The sequence below is a fragment of the Somniosus microcephalus genome, chromosome 6, assembly GCF_052327205.1.
Source record: "Somniosus microcephalus isolate GS21.2 chromosome 6, FLI_Smic_1.0, whole genome shotgun sequence".
Lineage (NCBI taxonomy): Eukaryota > Metazoa > Chordata > Chondrichthyes > Squaliformes > Somniosidae > Somniosus > Somniosus microcephalus.
In genome coordinates this window covers 73,219,095-73,233,133 of record NC_140992.1, presented here as the reverse complement: position 1 = coordinate 73,233,133, position 14,039 = coordinate 73,219,095, and positions in this window count along the sequence as shown.

Genomic DNA, 14,039 nt, shown 5'->3' with positions numbered 1-14,039 from the left:
TGTCGACAGAGCCGAATTGTACACCACACCACATGAGGTCTTGGACAGAGTAGTGAGGCAAAGAAGGGGTGCAGTAAATGATATTTTCACAGCTTTTAAAACAGGAACTTCCGTCATCAACACATTGGATGACGTGGAGCTGCAAACCCAGATCAATGGTTTGAAAACACAGCTAAGAAAGATACTGACTGATGAGAATAAAGTAATGGGTTCTGAGTGACATGAGGACCAGGCCATGACACTACACTTAAAAGAGATAATATCTGAGCTGGAGAAACACGCCAGAACGGTAAATGCTCTCATCATGGAGGATCGGAATGCGTTCGATCAGGCTGCGCAGAACGAAGCTTGTGTGCTATACGGGGCGTGGTTACTGGGCGAGGGCCGCAGTAATCTGGAGGATTTAAAGCAAGGTTTAATCCCCTCCTGGATCAGCAACAAGCACCTTGCAGCCCTCCACCCTTTTGAGAATACATTGAGTCCGTGCCAGCTCAGACTAGCTTCAGAGGCCTACCCAGTCCCAGTGGACTGTGGATGGTCTAATCACACCATTATGGGTATAGTGGTAAGAATGCCGGTGATGGGAAAGACAGCTAAACCCGCCCCGGGATACAGGGTGGAGAACATTGGAGTCATTCAGGGGGGTGCGCACATTCGCTACACAGGGGTCCCACCTTACATCATTCGATGGGAGCATGCAATGATGGGTACCGACCTCTCGGGGTGCTGGAGCCGGGGAGCACACATCATCCTGTGTCCCCAGCACTTGAATGCCCATTCAAAACCACAGTGCGGGTTCAGAACTGCTGGTGCAAAGCCTATAAATTGCACCATGGAGGCAATGGTACAATGCCATGTGCCCCTGCAGGTGGCATATATAGGAGGTGGGACATACTGTGTCACCACTGCAGCGCCCCACTACCAGCATGGACAGCACGGTTGGTGTCCGGTTAGTGACAGCAGCTTCTGTTTCAAGCCCAGGGCAGAAGTTCAAGTGGCCCAAGAGCTAATTGTCCCCATTCCTGAACCTTCCACTGTTCACATAACTGTGAAAGAGAATTTCACCGATTTGCAGCGATTCGTTGCACATTTTGGATATATCATTCCCCCTCTCCCTGAACACCTCACCAAGATATTAAAAGCTGTTGTTGTTTCACAGAAACACTTCTACACACTAGAGCAGAAGACTTTAGAGATAGGGGCAGACATATTGGACATAGTGACCCCACCGTGGTGGGACCTGTTCACTAATATAGAAGTCCCTTCTTGGATTAGGATAGCCTCCCACATTCTTGTAGTGTGCCAGGTTGTCATTGCAGTTTATTTACTGTTTGTACACTGTAAAAAGGTCAAACATTCACAGAAGTATGAGAATAGAGGGGAATGGAGGGAGCATTATTTGCGGGTAGATGGAGAGACACACATTTAGTTTTTGCTGCTTTGTATAAAGTTAAAGTTTTCCCTTCTTCCTCTGTATTATTTTTGATGTGTATTCATGTGCATTTTGAATTTATCGTGTATGTACTTTATTTTTATGATTGAAGTTTTATTAGATGTGATGTTATTATTAGAAAGTAATGTGTATACACTAGGTGATGTAGGGGTATAAGGACCCCCTCCATGCCTGGAAGTAAGTTGTTAGATTTTTAACTCCAATGTATTGCCATCTATAGATGCTTAATGTACACTAGATTTTTCTGAAACGGGAAATGCATGTGTTGTGGGGTCATAGATAGGTAAATACTGGGGATGGTTAGATTGTGGAATGTCAGAAAATTTTGCTCACCCAGAATTATGATACTTCAAGCAAGTTACAGTATCATCGGGGGGAGTGTAGGATTCGCAAAATTGGACTTTGTATTAATAAGGGTCAAATGGCAGAAGAGGCCGTGATTTTAAAGACTGTTTTAAAAGAAGCCCAGAAAAAGGGGCATACAAAATGGCCACCATACCATGTGACCAGCTTATTGGGACACTTTAAAATGGTTCCTACGCAACCTCAGACAGCTTTGTGGATTCAACCAACAGCAAGTTCTGGAAGCCGTTTCTGAGAGAACGAAACCAGACCCACACTTATACATATGGATTAGATGCAGATCCAGTCAAGATCGGCCTGGAGACAGAGGCCATCAAAATGTTGACCCAGACAAAGGGGACAATTTCATATTCATGAGAACAGCACCCAGGACTAGATAACGAGATCAGCAGGACATTAAAAACAATGAAGGTAATTCCAGACCAGAGATGGGCCTTTACCAGCCGTTTAAGACATTTTAAAATATAATGATTACCCCGCTGTGCTCCCAGCCCACCAAAAATAAAGCAAAGACTAACCTGATTTTGGGCGGGAGATGGAGGTTTCTGGAAGAAAAGTATATCTGGAAGACTTTTCGGAAGTTGGGGCAAGCTAGAGCTGAAACACGGTTGCAGGCTTGAAGAGCTGAGAGCTTGAAGCTAGAGCTGGCAAGCTTGCAGCTTGAGCTCAGACGGAAGACAAACTCAGAAGAAGAGGCAGGCACTCACAAGAGGAAGAAGAAAGCCATCATCGAGAAGGCCGTCTCGAAGCCGACGTCCCGCCCCGGGGAAACACATCGGGAGATCATCAACCATCCCTGTGCCGTTGCCGAAACGAGAGGCCATCGACCCAACTTGGGAGAAGAGACAAAAAAATAAAGGTCCCAAGAGAAAAAACCTTCCAGCCACCCCGGCTCGGGAGCAGAGAAAAGAAACTAAAGAAGCGATGGGAGCCAGCCCAAGGCTCCTCTAACCAGGGTCGAGCCGACGATCCTCGACCCCGCCGACTTCCAAGCCCACCAGTGTCCAGCCGCCCCCGACCCCCACCTCAGGAGAGAGGTGTGGCGCAGCTCGCAGGGGCTCCACGATCCACGTGGAGACGAAACGCCTGAAAGGACCAAACATAGACTCGATTTCAAAACCTTGCACTTCCTAGTGGGATTGGTGAGCATCTTTCTGGCCCTTCACAATCAGATCTAGATAGGTTTAATAAGGGGGTGGATTTAAGGGTACAATTAACATGAGTTGTTGTCCCTCGATGATCTTTGTAGAGTATAAGATGCCTGTATTTGCTTTAGTTAATACTGTGTCGTCATGATTTGTTTGTGTGTTTTTCCCTCCCATGTACTCTCTTATCTGCTTGCTTTTGATTTGATATTTTTCCTTATGCAATAAAATTTCACTTTGTTTCATCAAACTTGGTCTACAAGAGTTTTCTCTACATTGTAGTTCCTGCACCTAAGTCCAGAGTATAGAATCTAAGGGGCGAGTGGGTCGAACCACTCAAGGTTTACTGTGCAAGACAGAGATTCCTCTAGAGAGAAAAACCTCAGGGAAATCTCTCCAGGAAAACCCCTTACAGCATAGTCTCAGGATAAGGGGTAGACCATTTAAGACTGAGATAGGGAGGAATTTCTTCACTCAGAATCTTAGGAATTCTTTGCCCCAGAGGGCTGTGAATGCTGAGTCTTTGACTATATTCAAAGCTGAGATAGATAGATTTTTGGACTCTCGGGGAATCAAGGGATATGGAGATCGGGTGGGAAAGTGGAGTTGAAGTCGATGATCAGCCATGATCTTTTGAATGGTGGAGAAGGCTCGAGGGGCCATATGGCCTACTCCTGCTCTTATTCCTTATGTTCTTATGACCATGTTTTTGCCTCTACTCTCTTGCATCCTGGCTCTCTCCCCACCACCATTTTGGAGCCTATTGTAATTCTGCTTTGCAATCCAAATATAATTTCTCTTTGAAGTGGAGCAGAAATGCCCCTCCTGCCCACAAGGAAGCTTAGTGCATTCCCCACTAGTGTCTTCCCTACTCCCTAGGTTTCTTCCTGACCGCGATCGCCTAACGACCGCCCACATCGATCCACTTACCTGACTGCCGGGCTCCAGAAATGCACTGGAAAGCTCAACGCCTTTGACCCTAGGTTAACTTTTTCAGTTGAGACCCTTCGTAATAATTAATCAAATGTACCTCTTTCCAGCATGTTAAACTCACTTGCAGACTAATAAACCATTAACTGCCTCTCCATGATAGCAATTAGTTTACCTGCACTTTAGACCCATTACCTATTATTGTTGCTGCCTCTCCTTTTGTTTTGGGTGGCCTTCCCTCTGGCCATGTCAGTACTGATGAAGGGTTTCACCCAAAAAATACTTTGTTTTTTCAGATGCTGACTAACCTGTTTTGTACCTCGAGCATTCCACCATTGTTGTAAAAAGTTTGTGTGATTTTAGTAACACTTGAACAAGTTTGTTAAAATAGCATACAAAAGAATTTCATACAAAGGCATTAATCTGTTTAAATAAATAGGTTAAGGCCTCAGTTAAAATAATAGACAAAGGAGCTTCATATAAAAATGCATATGTGTTTGTTAGCAATATCACAGAAGGCAATTTTATCCATTTGTTTCAAAATATGATGGATAACATGCTGATGAAAACTGTAAATCAACTGTTACAGAGGAACAGATCATGACAAGGTTTCTCTACAACTTATGCGACATGCTCCACAATTAATTTATTTTAAAATGGTTATAGTCGCTACTTCTCCACTTTGACTTAATTGCATATATTGTAATTTATAGTTACAGTAAATATTTCAATTAGTACAGTAAATCTCAATTCAATACAAATTAAATTTGGAACGGATTATATCAGGCATACAATAGTATACTCTAATGAAATTAGAAATAAGAATTTCGTGGATTTTACAGCAAATGAATTCAGGAGTTCCAATTTATGACGTTGTTTGGCCATAGAATTCTTAGTCTGTATTGGATTTAAATTGAATCTGCCACTATGGAAATGTACTAATATTAGAAGGCACATACCCTGTTCTTTAAAGAGACAGCGCACCTAAAAATGTAGCGGTGATGCAGGCTTTGCTTCAAAAATATTTACAAACTAGGACTAGCTGCAATGTTAGTCTACTGAGGTGCTGCAGCATTCAGTGATAGGTATATTTTGTCCCGACTGTTTCCAGCATAGTGAGTTCTTGATCTCAATGAGGCTGGCTGGTGAGTTCTGAACTGCCATCAAGATGCCTCCCCTTTCACTTCCATGGGAGGAAAATTAGGGAAGGATATCAGATGGTAGGTCAACCTACAATCCTTTGATATATTTATACACATCGTATTCCCTAGTGCATTCTCATATAAATTGCAATAAATTTGCATGTATTTTTACAATATTAGGTAATGAGAAAATAGCCATAGGTCCAGCATTTCTTTCTAAACAGAGGTAACTGTGCATTTTAATGGTGGAATGCCACATGACGTTGTGCTTGAGTGAGTGTCTGAAAACAGTAGCTGCGATTTCCCCTACCTCGATGGGTCCGAGGCAGGCGATGTCGGTGGCGGGTCTCGGCCCTGCTGCTGGCTCCATCCTGGCTGCCGAAATGACTTTCCGATGATTGGGCTTGTTAAGCCCAGTGTGTTTCCTGGACAATTAGAGGATGCGGGTCTGATGATATCATTTATGACGTGTCATCAGCCAGTTTCCTAAAAGGGACCATGCCCAAATTTAGTTTGACATTTTTGCTGTCAGTGTTCTGCAGCATTGAGGTGCTGCAAATACTCACAAACACTGCACAGAGGTGCACTGCTGCACCCAGGTGTGGAGGGAATCACAGCACGCAGGGAGGTCCTCCTCCCTTCCCATGGGCAGAAGAGACCTCCCCAGGACACCAACGCAGCCTCGTTGCACATTGCAGAGGAGGTCACAAGCAGGGATGTCATCAGAAGGACCTGGCTGCAGTGGCGCAAACCTTTCAATAATCTCACGAACTGCAAAGCCACACGCAACCTCATCCTGCTGCCACTCATTACATTCCCATCACTCTGTCTTCCCTACCTTACTCCTGCACATCCTTATTCACACCAACTTACCTTGCTCCTCCACCTATCCCTCTCTATCTACATTATCACTTCCCCATCTCACTAGCCACCCCTCACCCTCACCCTCATCCTAGTACTAACAACATACAAGGGTAGGCACTTGGGTGTTTTAGCCAATGTTCATGTGAAGTTTCTGTTAATGTGCTGTCAAACATTGAAATCTTTATTTTCAACACTTTGCATTCTTGGACAGATTTGTGTGCACCTTTGGAAGTGGCTTAGTGAGTTGCAGTGAATGGTGAGACATAGAGGTACCCCCTGCAATGTTGATGAGTATGAAAGGAATGGCTTGGGCTTTGTAGGGATGCTTTATGCTATTGGTGTGGGGTGGTGCCAACCAGGCGCATCATTTGGCAGCCAGGTGTACAGCGTCAAGTGAAGTAAATGTGGCCATGGTGAGGCCATCCTTGGCCTTCTGGGCAGCAATGAGATTGGGTGCTGATGCCCTGTGTCCTGTACAGCATCAGGTGATTGCGGAGAAGGTTGGTGTTGTTGTTGGCACTGCTGGGTTGCCTGGTGCTGCAGGTGTTGGGGCTGATCGTGGTGGGATTCTGAGGACCAAGGTGAGAGAGTTTCAAGGGCACCCATGCTGATGGAATAAATGGCAGGTGAAGTAGCGATGACAGAAGCGATCTGTCACTGGTGGGAGAGGTAATGAGATCAGATTGGATGGAGACTTGTGTAAAGACTTGCGGCATTCTGAATCTGTAATGGAAATGCAGTTTAGAGAAACTAGTGGTTAAGGGAACATATCTCAATCAGCTGGGAGCTTTGACTTGACATTTGAAGCTGTCAACTCATCAGCTGATTCAATGGCCACTGACCTACCACTTCAGCTTCACAGACTGTTGGGTCTGCTCAGCGCTAGCAGACCCGACGTCAGGAAAGTCCAGTGTGCGCGTTTTGACAGTGGATTCCCGGCTGATAGCTAACTTGCTTCCGCCCACTTTTGATGGGTCTCGCCATTTGGGAGAGGTTGGTAGCACTGTCGTTGCCAGCACTCACTTCACATATTTACATGAGGCAGAGCGTGACGTCAATGAGTGCAGCATGCTGATTTGACACACAATCTGCCATTTTGGATGCCGCCGCTCCTTTTAACGCTCGTTCCTAATCACAACTAACTGACCATGCATTCAGCAGCAGGAAGGAGCCCCCAGCAGCATTATTTAAAGGGATCATCAACAACTTGCAGCTGACTTGCTTTTTCATTTCTACTGGCTCTCTGGAAGTTTGTGCAACTATTTGGAGCTTTCTAGAGTTGTTTAAAGTTGCTGAGGTCACATGGAGTGTTGCTACAAATGGAGAAGGCCTTGCTTCTCATTTAAAGGCTTCTACTCACACCACTTGCTCAGAGTCATGGGGGCTGTACTTGCAGTCCCCCTCATGCTCGAATACGATAGGGAGGTGGAGCAGAGGCAGCAAAGAAGAGGGCAAGATGCTCACAGAGGCAGGAGAAGGAGGGCCAGGAGTGCTCTCAGTAGGAGGCTTTACTCACCTAGGGTCTTCCGAGAGCACTTCTCGGACCTGCACTTAAGCTAAGAGCAGTGTATTCGGAGGCTCCGCTTCACAAGGAGGTGATCACAGAAATCTGCCACCTCTTGGAACCAGACCTGCAGCCTCAGAGCAGGGCGATGACAGCTCTCCCAATGGTCCTCAAGGTCACCGTGGCCCTCAATGTTTTTGCCACCGGATCCTTCCAGCCTGCAGCAGGTGACATAACTAACATCTCCCAGTTTGCCGTCCATCACTGCATCCGAGAGGTCACTAAGGCTCTCTACTCCAGGAGAAGGGAATTCATTGTCTTCTCTGTGAACAGAGAGAAGCAGGATGAGCGCGCATGTGACTTTGCCAGGATAGTGGGTTTCCCCATGGTGCAGGGCACCATCGACTGCACACACGTGACTTTGGGGGCACCATATACCAAGCCTGAGATGTTCTGTAACCGCAAAGGCAACCACTCACTTAATGTGTATTTGTTGTGCGACCATGACCAGCGCATCAGGATGGTGAATGCCCGCTATCCTGCAGCAGTCATGATGCCTTCATGCTGCATCAGTCTGGTGTGCCAGCAATCTTCCAGCCACCACATCAAACCCGAGTGTGGTTGCTCGGAGGCAAGGCCTATCCCCTCTGCACCTGGCTGATGGCGCCCTTATGCAACCCCACCACTCGTGGCCAGCACTCATAATGACAGCCATGCTGCCACCAGGAACATCATAGAGCAGACTATTGGGGTGCTCAAGCAATGGCTCCACTGCCTTGACCGCTCAGGAGAATCCCTCTGGTACTCACTGGAGCAGGCATCCCATTTTGTGGTGTTCTGCTGCATGCTCCACAAATTGGCCATCATGAACTTGTAACCCTTGCCACCGCAGGTAGGAGGAGGAGGAAGAGGAGGAGGAAGTGGTAAGGAAGGGAGGAGGAAGGGAAGTGACAGGCAGCAAATCCCCGCTCCAGACGGGCAGTCCATGAACACCTCATCAGATACTGGTTCCAGTGAATTAAACCCCAGATCACCATTGCTCACCACTTCCCCATCATACCGTCCCTATGTCATGAAACATCACAGCGTCCTCCTACGCACAAAACTGAAATGAGAGCCACCACAAAACACACATTCCAAACAAAGTATATACATTTTTCAAATTCAAATGAAAAGAACAGAGTCAACTAGTCACCCTTGTGCATTCCCTTAGTGTCTGTCTTTCATATGCATTTTCCTACTCTAGTGCTCCTACAAGGTGCTCCCCCAGTGACTGCAGCATGACTGGTGGAAGGCTGCTGATGTTCAGTTTGGGAGACTACAGATGGCCTTACAGGATAACTTCAAGCAGCTCTGGACCTTGAAAGCTCAGCTGTAGACTGTACCACCTCGGCATGGGTGGCAGCAGTCTGGGCTGGCTGGCTGACAGGCAGCAGCAAGGGCACTGGCAGAGTGGCAGTGGTAGGGGTAGGAATGCTGTCACCCTGAGAGTGAACAGCAGGTTCTTTCTCCACTTTCCCGGGGTGGTGCCTCAGCAGTCCTAGTAATCTGTTGGAGAACAGATTGCTGGCCTGCTGTGATACCCTGCAAGCCCCTTTTGACACTCGTAGACCCAATGACAATGGCAGCGGTCTGAGCTTTTGTATTCCCTTTTATTTTAACTGCCAATCTATTCTCATACTCTAGCTTTGCCCCATTTATTTTCTTTTTCATTTGCCCTCTGAACTTTCTATATTCAGCCTGATTCTCACTTGTATTCTCAACCTGACATCTGTCGTACACACTCTTTTTCTGCTTCATCTTACTCTCTATCTCTTTCATCATCCAGGGAGCTTTGGCTTTAGTTGCCCTCCCTTTCCCCCTCGTGGGAATATACTTTGACTGTATCCGAACCATCTCCTCTTTAAAGGCAGCCCATTGTTCGAATACAATTTTGTCTGCCAATCTTTGATTCCAATTTACCCAGGCCAGATCCATTCTCAGCCCACTGAAATTTGCCTTCCTCCAATTGTTGCGTATTTGAAAGCAGAAAGGCACAAGGGTCAGATTGTGGTGAGGGGAGTGGGGGGAAAGCAACATATCCATGCAGACACCATCAGCAGCTTGTACATGAGAAGAGATTGTGGGATGAGGGGGAAGTGGGATGTAAGAAGTAGGATTAGGTATGAGCATACTGTCATCATCAGTGATGCTTTCCACTTCTACGCATGCCACGGACTCTGTCACAGCCCCTACAATTATTTGGAAAACTGATTCATCCAGGCCAGTTAGGTTTTCAACCCTCGCTTGGCCGCCTCCCATCTGCTGTTCCCCTCACTGGTTGTGCGCCACCTTGGCCCGCGAGAGAAAGAGAAAGTAAAAGTGTCAGTGAGTGTGGTGCAATGTTTTTGGGTGATGTGCCTGCTGTTGTTGAATAGCTGACAGTGAGTGCAAGGTGTGAACTGTGGGTGTGAGTGTTGCAGCAGTGTGTGAGGGTGAAATGATGGTGAGTTATGAGTGGTGATAGCTAGAGATTGTTGGTAGGTGAGTGATGGGGGTGTGGTGCATTAAGCATGTGTGAGGCTCGTGATGCAGATGGTGGGATATGGCATTTGCTGATGCCTTCGCGCACCTTGACCAGCCGTGTGAGCTCATTAAACTTTTTACGGCACTGGATCCAGGTCCTGGGGACAACACTGATGGATTGAGTTATCACCTCTCAGGTCCTTCTGCTGTTTAACCTTGAGGCCTCTTGCCTCCATGTGATAATAGGACATCCTATCATCGTTGGACCCCCATGATCAAGGCCTCCATTGCCGCATCTGAAAAATGTTTTGCCCTTTCTTTAGGGTGTTGCACTATGCCTTGTTTTCACCTGCCTATGAGTTGCTTCTGCAACAAACTTTATTGGTCAGCATTCTGCACCCGATATTGTTCCCCCCCCCCACCCCCATTAAGTGCTAAGCCAATCAGCAGCATGTTTACTGCTGAGGTCAGCGCTGTAATCATGTAAGTGAGCAGGTGGCACAAAATTTGCCTGCTCCACTTAGAACGGGCACAGGTAAATAGTGCTGGGCGGTGCCCCCGCCCCTTTTCAGGCCTCATCCAATTTCTAGGCCATTGTTAGGTAGAATGATGCCAATAAGTTTGAATTCAATTGAAAATACCATACATTACTCCTGTCTGTTTAACAAAACAAAAATTTCAGTTACATAGGCCGGAATTTTCCCTACCAATTTGGGATGGGTTGAAGGGATAATTACTCATCCTAGCCCCTTTAGGGCTACCCCAGATCAGGCGTATTCCTCAGACGTTCACTTTCAACTAAAGTTTGAGGTAGCCGAATCCTAAATACACTTAATTGGGTCTAAAGGTCTGGACTATCTCTCCCTAAAGGAAAGGAACAACCTGAAAATGTTACCGTCCTCCAGATAGCACTTTTAATAAGCTTAGCTCGACTGTAATGTTCCGGATATTATAAGGGTCTGGAAAAATCCCCCAGAATTCTGCAACTCCTCACCAAAGAATGTACGGAAATTGAGTTTGCAAGTTTTTGATACAGAAGTCTTATGTGAGACAATTCTAAAAATATATAGATTTATTAAAGAATTGACATGTAATTTACAGTTGGTGAGTCAATCGCAACATTAACAGTTCCAAAAAGAGAAAGCTTACAATTCTATTATCAGAGACCCTTACTCTCAAATCTTAACTTCGCTACAGTTTTACAGTTCTCAGTTTTCTACAGGATATCCACCAAAATCAAATACCTTTGATCCCCAAGGTACAAAGAGTTGGAGGCTTACAGAGCCGCCTCTGAAGCCGAGAATCACTTTGCCCCTTTAAAGCGAGTCTACTATCCCATTTGAGAGTTCAATAATTATACCCTTTTCCATTAATATTTCCTTTGAAGTTTTATTGCTGAGGTAAGCTAATTATCTCTAGTCATTTTTCTGCTGTCCCCTGCAATTCTTACAGTCAACTCACCTAGTCTCTTCTCTAGGTGTTCTAAGTTTACCATAAAAAATGGTGTAACGGCAGGTGCGTTTTACTTGATGTCATTTTTACGAAGGCAGATTTTTCTTACTTTTATGTGCTTCTTTACGATGTGTAAATTAGAGCACCTTGTACAGGGTGAATCATTGTTTCATTCCAAAAGGTTCAGACTACCGGAGCCTTTGACCTTCTGTTTCAATAAGGTTATTGATTCAGTGTCAACAACTATCTTATCTCTATAGCCAGAATGCTTTCACAGCTTTTCATCGTTCGGTTTCTAGATTTCCAGACCCAGTTTGTCATGTTTTAATAAGGCCGGAATTCTTTCATAGAATGGTGTATTTTTCTGAATAGGTTATATGGCTTATTCTGCCACAGGGTGCGTGCAGGCTGTGTAGTGGTTTGGTACCACGATGTATTGATCAGCCCGCTCTTCAGAGTGACTTTAGTGTAATGGCCCCTATTAAAGCAAACATGCATCTTTCCCGGCCCTATTAAATGATACCAAATTTGGGGGTGTGGAAACAGTGATGATGATACCAATTGACTACAACAGGACATAGAAAGGCTAGCAAAATTGGCAGACAAGTGGCAGATGGAATTTAATACAGAGAAGTGTGAGGTGATGCATTTTGGCAGAAGGAACAGGGAGAGGCAATATACACTTAATGGCACAGTTTTAAAGAGTGAGCAGGGACAGAGGGACCTGGGAGTTAATGTGCATAGGTCCCATAAGGTGGCGGGACATATTGAGAGAGTGGTTAGCAAAGCATATGGGATCTTGGGCTTCATAACTAGAGGTATTGAGTACAAATATAGAGATGTTATGCTGAACCTTTATAAAGTGCTGGTTAGGCCACAACTGAAGTACTGCGCCAGTTCTGGTCACCCACACTTTAGGAAGGATGTGAAGGCACTTGAGAGGGAGCAGAGGAGGTTTACCAAAATGGTTCCAGGGATGGGGGATCTTAGCTACAAGGACAGGTTGGAGAAGCTGGATTTGTTTTCATTAGAGCAAAGGAGGTTCAGGGATGATTTGATAGAGGTGTTCAAGGTTATGAGGGGTTTGGGTAGGCTAGACGGGGAAAGGCTGCTCCCACTAGTTGATGGTATGAGGACTAGGGGACACAGATTTAAGGCTTTGGGCAAGAGATACAGGGGGGATGTGAGGAAAAACGTTTTTACGCAGCGAGTGGTGAGGACCTAGAAATCACTGCCGATGGAAGTGGTGGAAGCTGAGACACTCAGAGCTGGATTTTGTCAGCCCCAGGAGGCGGGTGTGGAAGCAGGACTGCCAGTAAAGTTGCAGAATTTGGGGGCAGGATGCCCCGGGTCCCATCTCCTCGAGGTGGGAAAGGGATTAAATCCTATTAACTGCCTGTTAACAGGTAGTCAACAGGCAGAAAGTAGGATTAGCCCCATTTTTCCATCCGAAGTGCAAGCTTCCCGACCTCGAGGAACCCCGCCAGGGTGAGGAGACGAGAAGGAGGTCTGCGGGGGTCTGAAAGTGCGATGTAGTGGGGAGTGATGGGTGCAAGTGTGGAGTGGTAAGTATAACGTGTTAGAAAATGTTCACTTACCTTTATTTCTGCCTACAGCCTTCAGCCACTGTGGAGCCGGTGTCCTGACATCTCCATTGTAGATTTCACAGACTGGCTGTTGGATCCTCCGAACCAACAGCTAGGTGATTTCTGCAAAGTTGAAAGGTTTGATGAGTCCTGAACACAAGCACTCATCAAACTACACAGAATGTCAGTGTTTGACAGCTTCACAGAGCTGTCAAATGCTGACATTTCTTCTTTCAAAAAATCTTGACAGATGGCATGTCATACGCTGACATGCTCTTTCAGTGATTTCCCCCTAATTGGCCTGCTGAGCCCGCTGGGCGGGCTTAACAAGGTCAATCAGGGGAAAATCCCGTTGGTTGGCTAGAAGATGATGGAGGTGGGATTGAAAGCCGGCAAGCAGCAGTCCCGCCTCCAAAAGCTTCCCATTGACAAAATCCAGCCCTCAAGGGGAGACTGGATAGGCATCTGAGGGAAATTAACTTACAGGGCTACGGGGATAGAGCAGTGCAATGGGACTGACAGGATTGCTTACGGAGAGCCGGCATGGACTCGATGGGCTGAATGGCCTCCTTCTGTGCCATTATGACTCTATGGACTAGATTTTGATGCTGGAGGTGTATAGGAGGCGGGACTACAACTTTCGGGGTTGTAGTCCCGCCTCCATCGAGTTGTGGCCAACCCACGCGATTTTCACTTGATTGACCTTGTTGAGCTTGCCCAGCAGGCTCAGCAGGCCAATTAAGGGCTATCCGGCAAAAGGTGATGTCACAGATTGACACTTCATCTGTTGAGCTTTTGACAGATGAAATATCAGCGTTTGACAGCTCTTTGAAGCTGTCAAACACTGACAATCTGTACTCCAAGTTAATTCCTTCCTCTCAGGCTGATTTAGAGATCTCTCCAGAACAGAAAGCTGAATGCTGCAACTTTTGACATTTCGCGGCCATTCTGCTTTCTGTGCCGGTGAGATGAGGGAATCCCGAGACCTGAAGGAAGGAAGGCTGTAAAGGTAAGTAAAGGTAAGTTAAACTTCTTTAAACACTTTACACACATCAAACACACTTACCTCTGCACTCATGCACCCATTACTCACCA